General features: G+C 49.9%; 1 protein-coding gene across 2 annotated transcripts in view; it reads left to right on the top strand.

Annotated features, from left to right (window-relative positions):
* Positions 1 to 10,369: 10,369 nt before the first annotated feature.
* The window catches only part of LOC128329853 (sacsin-like), a 30,004-nt gene continuing 27,647 nt past the window's right edge, over positions 10,370 to 12,726 (top strand). Inside the window, exon 1 of one of the 2 annotated variants that reach the window (XM_053261661.1) lies at positions 10,370 to 10,483. The gene's annotated coding sequence lies outside the window, so the exon portion shown is untranslated. Of the gene's footprint in view, positions 10,499 to 12,726 lie in introns of both variants that reach the window. The other variant, XM_053261665.1, reaches the window with a different exon arrangement.

The raw sequence follows: 12,726 nt of genomic DNA, 5'->3' as shown, positions 1-12,726 counted from the left end.
TGGTCAGTCATGCAGCTGTCAAATGTCACACCAATCTTTACATTTCTGAGTAATCTTCGAAGGCAGCATCATGTACAACACAATGCAGTAGTCTCATCTGGACATTTCCAGGTGACAGTGGCTGGTCTATTCCTGCCCAGGAGGGATGCACCTGGTCAGAGGTGTGCCTAGGTAATTTTGGAGCCTGGACCTAAAGGCCTTTTGAACCTCCCCGCTGCAAGTTAAGTATCGTCCCCCTACACACACACACGCACACACATGCTGTATTTTTAGCACATGGGTTCTTGAAGGCACAAACCGCAACTGAACTCACAAGAATGTAAGAACATAAAACAGGTATATTTATGAAAATATGCATTAGCAGAAACATTTCAAGGCACTACTTAACCTATTCCCATCCCACATATTTCTTTCCCCACTCCCTGCTCTGTCTCTAAAGCAGAGGTCACACCTGACAGCCTGGAGCAGGTCACAGGCATGCTTGGCTGCCCAGCACAGCGTGGGCTGGCTGCACAGCGACCACACCACCCAAGACAGACTAAAGAGGATTTGGGGGCCCTCAGGGGGTGTGGACCCTGGACTTCAGCCCAGAAGACTAGGGGGAAAAGTGCCTCTGCACCTGGTGCACCTACCTCAGCTGGTAAAATGTGCTTTATGCCACAGACGCCGCTTCGGCATCAAAAACCAGGGCTGCAACCAAGAGCACTTCGAAGCAGTTCAGTTGGAACACTGGGATAGTGCAGCCCTGTTGAGACAGACTGAACACCATCTCCTCAGGCAGAAGACTCTCCCATCAAACAGCCACTCCATAGGAACAGCCCTGCTGGATCAGGCCCAAGGCCCATCTAGTCCAGCATCCTGTTTCACACAGTGGCCCACCAGATGCCTCTGGGGAGCCCACAGGCAAGAGGTATGTGCATGCCCTCTCTCCTGCTGTTGCTAACCTGCAACTGGTATTGAGAGGCATCCTGCCTCTGAGGCTGGAGGTGGCCCACAGCCACCAGATATGGCCCATAGCCAGATATGGCCCACAGCCATTGATAGACCTGTCCACCATGAATTTGTCTAAGCCCCTTTTAAAGCCACCCAAGCTGGTGGCCACCACCACTTCCCAAGGCAAGGAATTCCATAGATTAATTATGTGGTATGTGAAAAAGTACTTCCTCTTGTCAGTCCTACATTTCTTGCCTATCAGTTTCATGGGATGACCCTAGGTACTAGTGTTGTGTGTGAGAGAGAAAAATTTCTCTCTGCCTACCCTCTCCACTCCATGCATAATTTTACACCTCGATCATGTCTCCCCTTAGTCACTTCTTTTCTGAGGTAAAGAGCCCCAGATGCTGTAGCCTAGCCTCGTAAGGAAGGGGACCAGGCCCCTGATCATCTTGGTTGCCCTCTTCTGCACCTTTTCCAGTTCTACAACATCCTTCTTAAGATACAGTGACCAAAGCTGTATGCAGTACTCCAGATGTGGCCGCACCATCGATTTGTATAAGGGCATTATAATATTAGCATTTTTGTTTTCAACCCCCTTCCTAATGACTCCTAGCATGGAATTAGCCTTTTTCACAGCTGCAGCACACTGAGTCCGACACTTTCAATGAGCTGTCCACCACCACCCCAAGCTCTCTCTCCTGGTCATTCATCAACAGCTCAGACCCCATCAGCGTATATGTTAAGTTGGGGTTTTTTGCCCCAATGTGAATCACTTTACACTTGCTTACACTGAACTGCATTTGCCATTTTGTTGCCCACTCCCCCAGTTTAGAGAGATCTTTTTGCAGCTCCTCACAATCTGTTTTGGATTTCACTACCCTAAATAGTTTAGTGTCATCTGCAAACTTGGCCACTTCGCTGCTCACCCCAACTTCTAGATCGTTAATGAACAAATTAAAGAGCACTGGTGATTCTCTTTATTTAGTAGGGGGAGAGTAACTGGCCCTATCCACCCCCAGCACAGGACCTCCAGTGACTGTTGCTGGTGTCTATCTTATGTTTCTTTTTAGATTGTGAGCCCTTTGGGGACAGGGATCCATCTTATTTATTTGTTATTTCTCTCTGTAAACTGCCTTGAGCCATTTTTTGGAAGGGCGGTATAGAAATTGAATGAATGAATGGTCCCAGTACCAATTCCTGGGGGACCCCACTTCCTATATACCTCCATTGTGAAAACTGTCCATTTATTCCTACTCTCTATTTCCTGTCCTTCATCCAGTTACCCATCCACACATGAACCTGTCCACTTATTCCATGACTGCTAAGTTTACTCAAGAGCCTTTGGTGGGGAACTTTATCCAAAGCTTTTTGGAAGTCCAAGTATACTATGTCAACCGGATCAGCTTTATCCACATGCCTGTTGACACTCTCAAAGAACTCCAAAAAGTTAGTGAGGCAAGACTTTCCCTTGTAGAAGCCATGCTGGTTCTCCTTCAGCAAGACCTTTTCTAGGGATGTGCACGAACCGGTCTGGAGGCCATGTTAGAGGCCTCCGAAATGGTTCGAATGGGGCCCAGTCCGGCAGTCTGGTGCCGGCAGGGGGTGGTTCTTTAAGGGCGGGGGGGGCGGGTTTGCACTTACCTCTCCTGTCGCTTTTCTGCAGCCGGCACTCCCTTTTTCTCAAACAATTTTGGGGCGGCAGCGTTCCTCCCTGCTGCCCCTGCCCCCATTGTTAGCCGGAAATACCAGAAGTCACAAGCTTGTGTGTGTGTGCCACTGTGCGCACACCTGCTGCACACATCGCACGTCATGTGCGCATGTCACACACGCAACGTGCGGCGGGCGTGGCGGGCGCACACACACTCACGACTTCCGGTATTTCCAGCTAACAACAGGGGCAGGGAGGAATGCTGCCGCCCCAAAATCATTTCAGAAAAAAGGAGCAGCGGCAGGGGAAAAGCAGCGGGAGGGGGAAGCGCAACTCGCCAACACCCTTAACGGGAGACCCCTGCTGGCACTGGACCGGACCACACCTCCGAGGTTCCGTGCTCATCCCTAGCCTTTTCTTCTATATGCTTAACACAGTTTTGTCTTTCCATCGATTCACTCGGCACCGAAGTTAAGCCAACCGGCCTGTAATTTCCTCCATCTTGGCAGGACCAAGCTCTGATTCATTGTGAGGGTTCTCAAACCTGGGTCCCCAGAGGTTGTTGGACTACAACTCCCATCATCCCCAGCCACAAGAGCCTTTTTGGCTGGGGACGATGGGAGCTATTGAGCTATCCCCAACACTAGATGAGAGCCAATACAACAGGACTTCTCAAACCTGGGTCCAGGCCCAAACTACTGGGACCCAGATGTTGGCCTTCAGCATTTGGGGGACCCAGGTTTGAGAACCCTTGGTGTATTGACTCTCATCCTCCAGGCCCATACTGAATGTAGACACCTAAGCAGCAGATGTACTACCTCACCTGGGTTTTACACAAAGCTGAGCTGTGTGTCACTGCCATGCTGACACCTTGCCCCAAGAGTATAGGTTTATTCTTACAGTGACATACAGCATACAGGTCACTGATGCCTGTACTCTTAAAGGTACAGATCATGGTGTTGGTGCCCTGTACCTGCACACTCAGCAGTTTAAAGTAAAGTAAAGTAAAGTGTGGCCTTGAGTCAATTTTGACTCCTGGTGCCCACAGAGCCCTGTGGTTTTCTTCTGGTAGAATACAGGAGGGGTTTACCATTGCCTCCTCCCACGCAGTATGAGATCATGCCTTTCAGCATCTTCCTATATCGCAGCTGCCCGATATAGTACCAGCAGGGATTTGAACCAGCAACCTTCTGCTTCTTAGTCAAGCATTCTCCCACTGCACCACTTAAGGTGAGTAGATGTTAAATGAGAGAATCCTGCACTTATTGTATATCATAGCCAATTGTCAAGATTCATCCACACCCTGGGAGGGAGAAGCAAGCCCCAGCTGAGACTCCCACCCCAACAAAGCCTTCTGGCTCCAGTGGACCCTGAGTAGCCAGAGTTCTTCGCTGTTCTACAGTTGCCCCCTCAGAGCAACCCTAGAACTCTACTGCCACCCAGAAGCAGGACTCCTCTCCTGTTTCCGCAACCCCCTCTATCACCCTCAGGACCCCAGGAGCAGAGGTAAGGCCCAAGCAGGGCTGAGCTTCAGCACCAGAGGCGATGTGCTCACCTGGCTGCTCAAGGCCTCCTCCCAATGGGTTTACTCAAGAGGAGGGGGGACCACTTCAGGCACCTGCTTCCGATGAGGGCTGGCTTTAGCTCCAGGAAGGACTGTGGCTCCTGCCTCCCGTATGAACCTTTCAGCCAGTGCTTGGCTTTGCTGCTGCAAAAGTTCCTTTTCGGAGTTCTCCTTGGCTTTGGTGCTTGCTCCACCACCTATGGAGTAGCAAGGCTGGAGTGGACCCCACTGCGGGCGGGGTGGGGGGGGAAGGATGATGGGCCTCTGCCACCGCCCTACTCTTTTTTGGAGAGGTGGGAGGGAGGGCGCAAATGCTGCTCAGCTGTTGGGCTCCCTCTTCTTTGAGGGCCCAGGGACATTTTTCCCCCATGCTCTCTTTTCAATTATAGCTGTGTCCCTGTGTCCCATTTCATCTCAAGGCTTAGAATTGTTTATTTCTCTGCACTTGTGCCTATATACCGTACACTTGCCAACTGAGGACAATACTGCATGTATTGTCCTGGTATAGAGTCCTGGTAAAGGGACTCTAGTCTATGAAAGCAGATGGTTACTATGTTATTTATATACTTCTTTCCAACAATAGAAGTTCTCAAAGTAGCCTACAGAGAAAATAAGAAGGAAATGGTTCCCTGTCTCCAAAGGGACATCAGCCTAAAATGAAACACAAAGAAGGGGGCCAGCAACGGCCATTGGAGATGCTACCATATAAATACATTAGTCTTTAAGGTACCATAAGACTATGACCACGTGTTCTCCTTTGACCTGGACAGACCTGTATTTGGCTGGCTGTCTAGATTCCAGTCTAGTATTGCTAGGGAGAGCTTTTCCAAAAGCCCCCCACCCCCATAGGAACCAACACCCCCAGGTCTGCCTGCCCATCCACTCCTGCTGCCACTCTGTGCCTGCTAGCGTGCTTGTTTGCTTTATTATGTGTCTCTTATTATTTATTTTTACATGTATATGTAGTTTTTGCAGTTCCTGTCTGCTTTTATTGCTTGTTAATTCTGAATTTTATATATTTATTATATTTGTGCATCGCCCCCAAACTTGTGTCTCTGGGCGGTTTACAACAAATAAAACAAATTAAAACCACAATGCAAGCATTAAAACAGTTTAAAAGCACAATTCTAATTTAAAAGGTTTGGGTGAATAAATGCATCTTAGGAGTCTGGTTTTTTTGTTTGTTTTTTTTAAGTAGTCAGAGATAGGGAGGCTCTTATTTTGACAGGGAGCACATTCTAAGCCTTGGGGCAGCAACAGAGAAGGCCTGTCCCTGAGTAGCCCCCCCACCCACCAGATGAACTGCTGGCAACTGCAGCAGATGGACCTCTCCGGATGATCTCAGTAGGCGGTGGGGCTCATATTGCATGGTTTGTTCTTATGTGCATTTGTAAAAGGTGCCTTCGCTTTGTGGAGAAAGGTTGGCTTTTAAAGGTTGGCAGAAATCCTCCAGCCTTCGAGAAACAGCCTGCCAGGTAAAAACTATAGCACAGTGCTTGCAGTTCCTTTCCTGGACAGTCACTCCAGAAGGCAACTGTAGTCAATGGTATCAACGTGGATGGAAGATCCAGGACAATCAGCAGGGCCACAACAATCCTTTCCTTCTGCCAGTACAGGTAATCTAACAGGCTGGTCAATGCAGTTCCGATACTAGTGTGGTGTAGTGGTTAGAGTGTTGGTTGGACTAGGACCGGGGAGACCTGGGTTCAAATCCCCATTCAGCCATGAAACTCAATGGGTGACTCTGGGCCAGCCATTTGACTCAGCCTTCCATCCTTCCGAGGTCGGTAAAATGAGTACCCAGAATGTTGGGGGGCAATATGCTAAATCATTGTAAACCGCTTAGAGAGCTTCCAGCTATAGAGCGGTATATAAATGTAAGTGCTATTGCTATTGCTATTTATCTCTCAGCCTGACCCAACTCACAGGGTTGTTGTGAGGATAAACATAACCATGGACACAGCTCTGGGCTCCCGGGAGAAAGAGCAGGATATAAGCATAATAAATAAATAAACAAACAAACAAACAGATACAAATAAACCTGGACTAGAACCATTGGCTCCAATATTTCCCTATTTTCTAGAATCTGTCCCTGGTAAATTCCTGTCCCTGTTTTTGCCTCTTGGGGATGCTTGTTCATTCTCGCTGCCATGGGGATAGTGAGAGTTGTTGTCATTCTTCCTGATCCATCTCCCTTCCCAGGGTCTCTAGGAATGAACTCTCCCAAGTGGGACAATGGAAGCATCATGTCTCTAGCGCACCTGCTTGTCCAGAGGATGCACAAACCAAAGGCATTCTACAGTGCATGGAGCGTATAGTGGTATCCAATCTTCAGCAACGTGTAATGTTGGGGCAGGGGGCTTGGGCAGTAATCCTCAGCATGAACACTGTTTAACAAGTCTATCCCCATTTTCATCTGCCAGATGTTGGAGAGTATGCGCTTGAATAATTGCCACTGGCAATCTAATGTGGTAATGTCAGAGAAGCCCCTGCTCGTCAGTGTAGTAGGCAATACTGAGCTAGATTGAGCAATGGTCTGACTCGGTATAAAGCAGCTTCCTGCACTGCTATGTGCGCTTCATGCACTTGATTACCTGCTTTCCATTTGTGGCACGCTTGTTGCAGTCACGATACACCATGCCTCTCAGGATGCTCGGCCATTCCTCCTACACTTTCACAGGCATGTCCCTATTTCCACTGAGAAAGTGTTGGAAGGTACATAGGAAGCTGCCTTATACCAAGTCAGACCCTTGGTCCCATCGAGCTCAGTATTGTCTACAGTGACTGGCTGTGGCTCGCTTCTCCAAGGTTGCAGGCAGGGGTCTCTCTCAGCCCTATCTTGGAGATCACAGGGCAGGAACGTGCAGCCTTCTGCATGCAAGCATGCAGATACTCTTCCCAGAGCGGCCCCATCCCCTGAGGGGAATATCTTACAGTGCTCACACATGTAGTTTCCCATTCAAATGCAAACCAGGGTGGACCCTGCTGCTTAGCAAAGGAGACAATTCATGCTTGCTACCACAAGACCAGCTCCTCTGTGAAACCCAGATTGATCTGGATCATCCATGCCATCCAAAAACAAGAACATAAGAACAGCCCTGCTGGGTTAGGCTCAAGGCCCATCTAGTCCAGCACAGATGGATTTCCCACAGTGGCCTACCAGATGCCTCTGGGAAGCCCACAGGCAAGCGATGAAGGTATGCCCTCTCTCCTGCAGTTGCTCCCCTGCAACTGGTATTCAGAGCTAGGTGGCCAGATTTGGCTTTTAAAAAGCCAAATTCTGGCTTACAGCCCATTTGACCCACAAGTATACCCCTTAGGTTCTGGCAACTCTGAATTGGGTATCTTGCCTCTAAGGCTGGAGGTGGCCTAAAGGCAGTGGAGAGGAGAGCTGGTCTTGTGTTCACAAGCATGACTTGTCCCCTTAGCTAAGCAGGGTCTGCCCTGGTTGCATATGAATGGGAGACTAGAAGTGTGAGCACTGCAAGATATTCCCCTCAGGGGATGGAGCTGCTCTGGGAAGAGCAGAAGGTTCCACATTCCCTCCCTGGCATCTCCAAGATAGGGCTGAGATTCCTCTCTGTGACCTTGGAGAAGCTGCTGCCAGTCTGTATAGACCAGGGATTCTCAACGTTGGGTCCCCAGATGTTATTGGACTTAAACTCCCATAATCCCCAGCAAAGGCCACTGGGCTTGGGGCTAATGGGAGTTGAAGTCCAATAACATCTGGGGACCCAACGTTGAGAATCCCTGGTATAGACAATACTGAGCTAGATGGACCTATGGTCAGGCTCAGTATATGGCAGCTTCCTATGTTCCTATCTGACTAGTAGACATTGCTAGACCTGTCCTCCATCAGTTTGTCTAAGCCCCTTTTAAAGCCATCCAGGTCACCACATCCTGTGGCAGAGAGTTCCACAGTTTAAATATGCCTGGAATGGGGCCTGTATTGTGATTCTCACTCCCATCCTGCTACTGGCCTTAGGCTTTATGCCTCCACATGGACCTGGACAGCCTGCCTCCTGCTCTCCAGCCCAGGGCACGGTTCCCAGAACGGGGGCCCCAGCTGTTGCTGGGCTGCAACTGGCATCATCCCTAGCCGCCACCACCGTGGGGCCTCAGTGACTAGCTCCCTCAGACCGAAGCACAAGGAGGAGGACAAAGGAGCTCGGGCCGCTGGGACTGAGTCAGTCTCCTTTCCACTAGAATTTGACCAACTCCCCCCTCCCATCACCGTTTGCCTCATATCTAGCAAATCTCTCGAGTAAAAAGAAACTGAACGGATTTTCGTTTCTGGTCCCTGACTCTCAACATGGAAAGCAAAACTAAGGCAAGGCTTTCAGAGCAGACTGGAAGATCAAAGCCCCATGCAGCCCCTGCCTTCTCCAGAACAAGTTCTGTGGGTATTTAAGCTGACCCACAACTTCAAAGAGGTATTTCCTTTGTTCAGTTAGTATCAAATGGTGGGGAACTAATTGGTTCATAAGTATTTTGGCATCATGCAGCTGCAAAAATTCCTAATTCGGGGCGGGGGGGGGAAATCAGAGGCACTCTTAAGTCCAGGGCCTCCACAGCCCCTGGGGGCTCCCAAATCTTGGGAGCATGATGCTGCTTAGGAACATAGGAACATAGAAAGCTGCCATATACTGAGTCAGACTATAGGTCCATCTGGCTCAGTATTGTCTTCACAGACTGGCAGCAGCTTCTCCAAGGTTGCAGGAAAAATCTTGTCCTATTAAAAAAATAAATAAATCTTGTCCTATCTTGGAGATGCTGCCAGGGAGGGAACTTGGAACCTAGATGCACTTCCCAGAGCGGATTCATCCCCTGAGGGGAATATCTTGCAGTGCACACACATCAAGTCTCCCATTCATATGCAACCAGGGCAGACCCTGCTTAGCTAAGGTGACAAGTCATGCTTGCTACCACAAGACCAGCTCTCTGCTTTGCAGCAGAGGGGGCCCCTCCAAAGGCTTTTAGGTCCAGGCTCCAAAATTACCTAGGTACATCTCTGGGTTAAATGGATCCTGAGGCCCAAGTAAACTCCATGCTGCAAGGCAAAACTGAGGCAGGAGTCTTTCCCAGCCCTACCTGAACCTGGGACCTTCTGCACACAAAGCAGATGCTCTCCACCAAGCTAGTTACAGACACTGGCCCCACCTAGTCTAGCGTCTTTCACACACGGGGAATAGACAAGCAAGGTGTGCTTGCGCTGGTTTGGCAGGACACACGAGGGGAGTCCTGCTGTCACACACACACACACCCATCCTTTACTAACTACAGGCTACATACATCCCTCCTCCAATCGGGATTGCCATCTTTATTTTCCTGGCTTACGTGCCCTAAACAGCCCCATAACAGGCAGAAACTTAACAGGCACAGTTTCCCCTAGCACTGAAATACCATCTTAGGGTGATTCTGTAACCTTGGTTGCCACAGTTGTGCCTTTACCAGCAAAGTAGCAAAGTAAAGAATTTCTGTCACTGCAGCTTTTTAAGGCACAGGTGCCCAGCTAGGAAAAAAAGTTGGCAACCTGAGGCTGGGAGGGAGTAACATGGTTTCCAAGCGAAAGAGTGGACCAGATCTCTCAGGACTACAGGGAGGTGCCCTTTATGCCAAGTCAGACCACGGGTCCATCTAGCTCCGTGTTGTCTACACAGACTGGCAGCGGCTTCTCCAAGGTGGCAGGCAGGAATCTCTCTCAGCCCTATCTTGGAGATGCCAGGCAGGGAACCCGGAACTTTCTGCTCTTCCCAGAGCGACTCCATCCCCTCAGGGGAAGAACTCAAAGTGCTCACACATCAAGTCTCTCATTCATATGCAAACCAGGGCAGACCCTGCTTAGCTAAGGGGACAAGTCATGCTTCCTACCCCACAAGACCAATCCTAAATACACTTGGGAGGGAGTAGAGCCTACTGAGCTCAAAGGCATTTTCTTCCGAGTAAACCGTGGGACTTTATCATTCTCCCAACGCTTTTGTAGCTCTAAAACCCCTTCTCCAGAGTCCTCATCTCCGGAATTATTCCCCACGGTCTCTTCTCTGCCCCCCACCTCCCCGTCCCCGCTGATCCTCCAAAAGCCCAGGAAGCCGGCACTACCCCCAACTCCGCGTCTGATAACAACCCGGTTCAAAGACGCCGGCTTCCTTTCGATTTCCATTTCCCAAGGTTTGAAGCCCGAAAACGAAACTGCCGGCGGCTTTATAAGCGAAGCGGAGTCCGAAGACTACACAGAGTCTTTCTGGTGGCAGCGGTGATAGAGCTCCATGTAGATTGCGGTGTTGAGTCATCATCGGCAGGGAACCTGCTCTGGGATCTCCTTGCACCTGGAGCTGGTGAGTGATTCTCAGGTGATAACGCTGATGCGCAGCAGACTCGATCTGAAAGGCAAATCATGGTCGTCCTCCAGAATAGCCCCCCAATCCTAAACTTTTCCCCTGCGCCTGGGAGTAAGCGGCCTTAGTGAATGTTGGCGGAGTTAATTTGCTTCGTATCGAAGCCTTAGTTGAACTGCCCGTTTTATGATTCAGCCATGGGTCTGGGATGGGGGAGACACAAGTGGGGTGCCCTTGCCCCCTCCTGTCCCCCTCTGGCCCTGTCTACGAGCATAGTCCATATCACTCCAAGTGGGCTAGCTGGCTGCTTCTTAATGCTTTTAAGAGGGACCTTGTATGATTGAGATTAAGAGCCATCGAGTTTTGAGTCCCCAATCCTGTTTCCAACAGTGTACGCCAGACGTTGCTGAGGCACACCCAGCATGGTGATATCTCCTTCCTTTTATGCCCCCACCAACGGGTATTCGGAGGTATATTGCCTCTGATTATGGAGGGTCCACATAGGTAGAATGCTCCCCCACATAACAAACTGACAAAGAAAACCCCTTCCTAAGACATTGGGAAGAGGAAAAGTCCTCGCTTTTTCGTCCTGCCTGCCCTGTGAGACTCTACTTGTTTGGGGGCGTCCTGTGTTGACTCAGTTTTGTTGTTGCAAAAACAACACTGCTTTGTATGGGCTGCATCCTTGTGCCTCTCTCAGAACAGGCCTTTGTCCATTCCAAACTTGCTTAGGAATTGGGATCCAGACAATGGATGCAATTACTGGGCTTTGCAATGGACATTGCAGAGGGGAGGGGATGGGCTTCTCTTTACCCCTTTTACAAGTAACAGAAGAGAAACTGGGTTGCCTGGGACAAATAAAGGTTTTATTAAATGACTCAGCCTCTGAATATCCTAGTCTAGACACCATAGTTTCTAGGAACTGCGACTCCCTCCGGGATTTGTCCAGTTCTGTCACGGGGGGGGGGCTTTCTTCAGGAAATGGGGGTGCTTGATGGGGGTATTTGATATGTGGTAACCCAAAGTTTATTTTGGGGTGGAGTAGCAAGGAAACATTCCTTATTCAGGATGCTGATGCAGCTCGTTGTGATGGAGAAGGAACTGAGAATCAGCAACCCATTTCAGCAGCATCATGGCATCTGATGTCTGTCCTTTCTGGTGGCCTGGAATCCACCAGAAAGCAGTGCTGGCTTGGATTGGCCCATAGGGCGGCAGGGCATATCCCCTGTGCCTCGCCGCACTCAGCAGCAGTGAATATCCCATTAAGTACCCATTCTGACGTTTCACCGCCCTCTCCGTGCCTCCAGTCCGCCCCCTTAGGAACTGGAGGGAGGATGAGCAGCAGAGGACTCTTGGAGCTGGGTTTGTCTCTTGAAACGAAAGCTGGAAAAAACATCACAGCTACAGAAATGCAAGTCATCCGAGTGGATGTGCTTGCTTTTTTCTGCACTCCGTAGGAGCTGTAGGGTGTGTGTCATGATCTGGATAGTGATTGCAGTGTGCGGGGCATTTAACCATTTCCCCCCACCATGGTCCCAATCTGGATTGAGCCCTCTCATGGCTGGTCCTTGCTCCTGAGAATGGCTTGTGTTGTCAATGAGAGCTTTCCTCCTGGGGCAAAGAGGAGAGGGGAGCAGTGTTCCCTCTAACAGGTACTCCCAGATGTTGACTACAACTCCCATAATCCTCAGCCAAAGGCCATTACATAGGAACATAGGAAGCTGCCTTATACCAAGTCAGACCCTTGGTCCGGTGGAGCTCAATATTGTCTGCAGGCTGGCAGTGGCTTCTCCAAGATTACAGGCAGGAGTCTCTCCCAGCCCTATCTTGGAAATGCTGCCAGGGAGGGAACTTGGAACCTTCTGCAGGTTCCCAGAGCAGGTTCCTTTCCCAGAGCAGCCCCATCCCCTAAGGGGAAGATCTCATAGTGCTCACACATGTAGTCTCCCATTCAAATGCAAACCAGGGTGGACCCTGCTGCTTAGCAAAGGGGACAATTCATGCTTGCTACCACAAGACCAGCTCTCCTGGTCTTATGGGTGTGTTCTGCTCATCTGCAGATGATGGGAGTTGTAGTCAACAACATCTGGTAATCCCTGTCACAGAGAACCCTGGTGGGGAGGGGCTGATCTGGATCGGGACCATGGGTGACAAAGGGTTAAAGCCCCGCCCTGCTTCCCCATGCCACGATCCTGATTTGAATTGCTGCCTTCTGTGCCTCCTATTTAATACTCAGAAGTTAG

This window comes from Hemicordylus capensis, chromosome 6 (genome assembly GCF_027244095.1).
Source record: "Hemicordylus capensis ecotype Gifberg chromosome 6, rHemCap1.1.pri, whole genome shotgun sequence".
Lineage (NCBI taxonomy): Eukaryota > Metazoa > Chordata > Lepidosauria > Squamata > Cordylidae > Hemicordylus > Hemicordylus capensis.
Note: the sequence above shows the minus strand (reverse complement) of the source record. Positions and strands in the feature narration are given on the sequence as shown.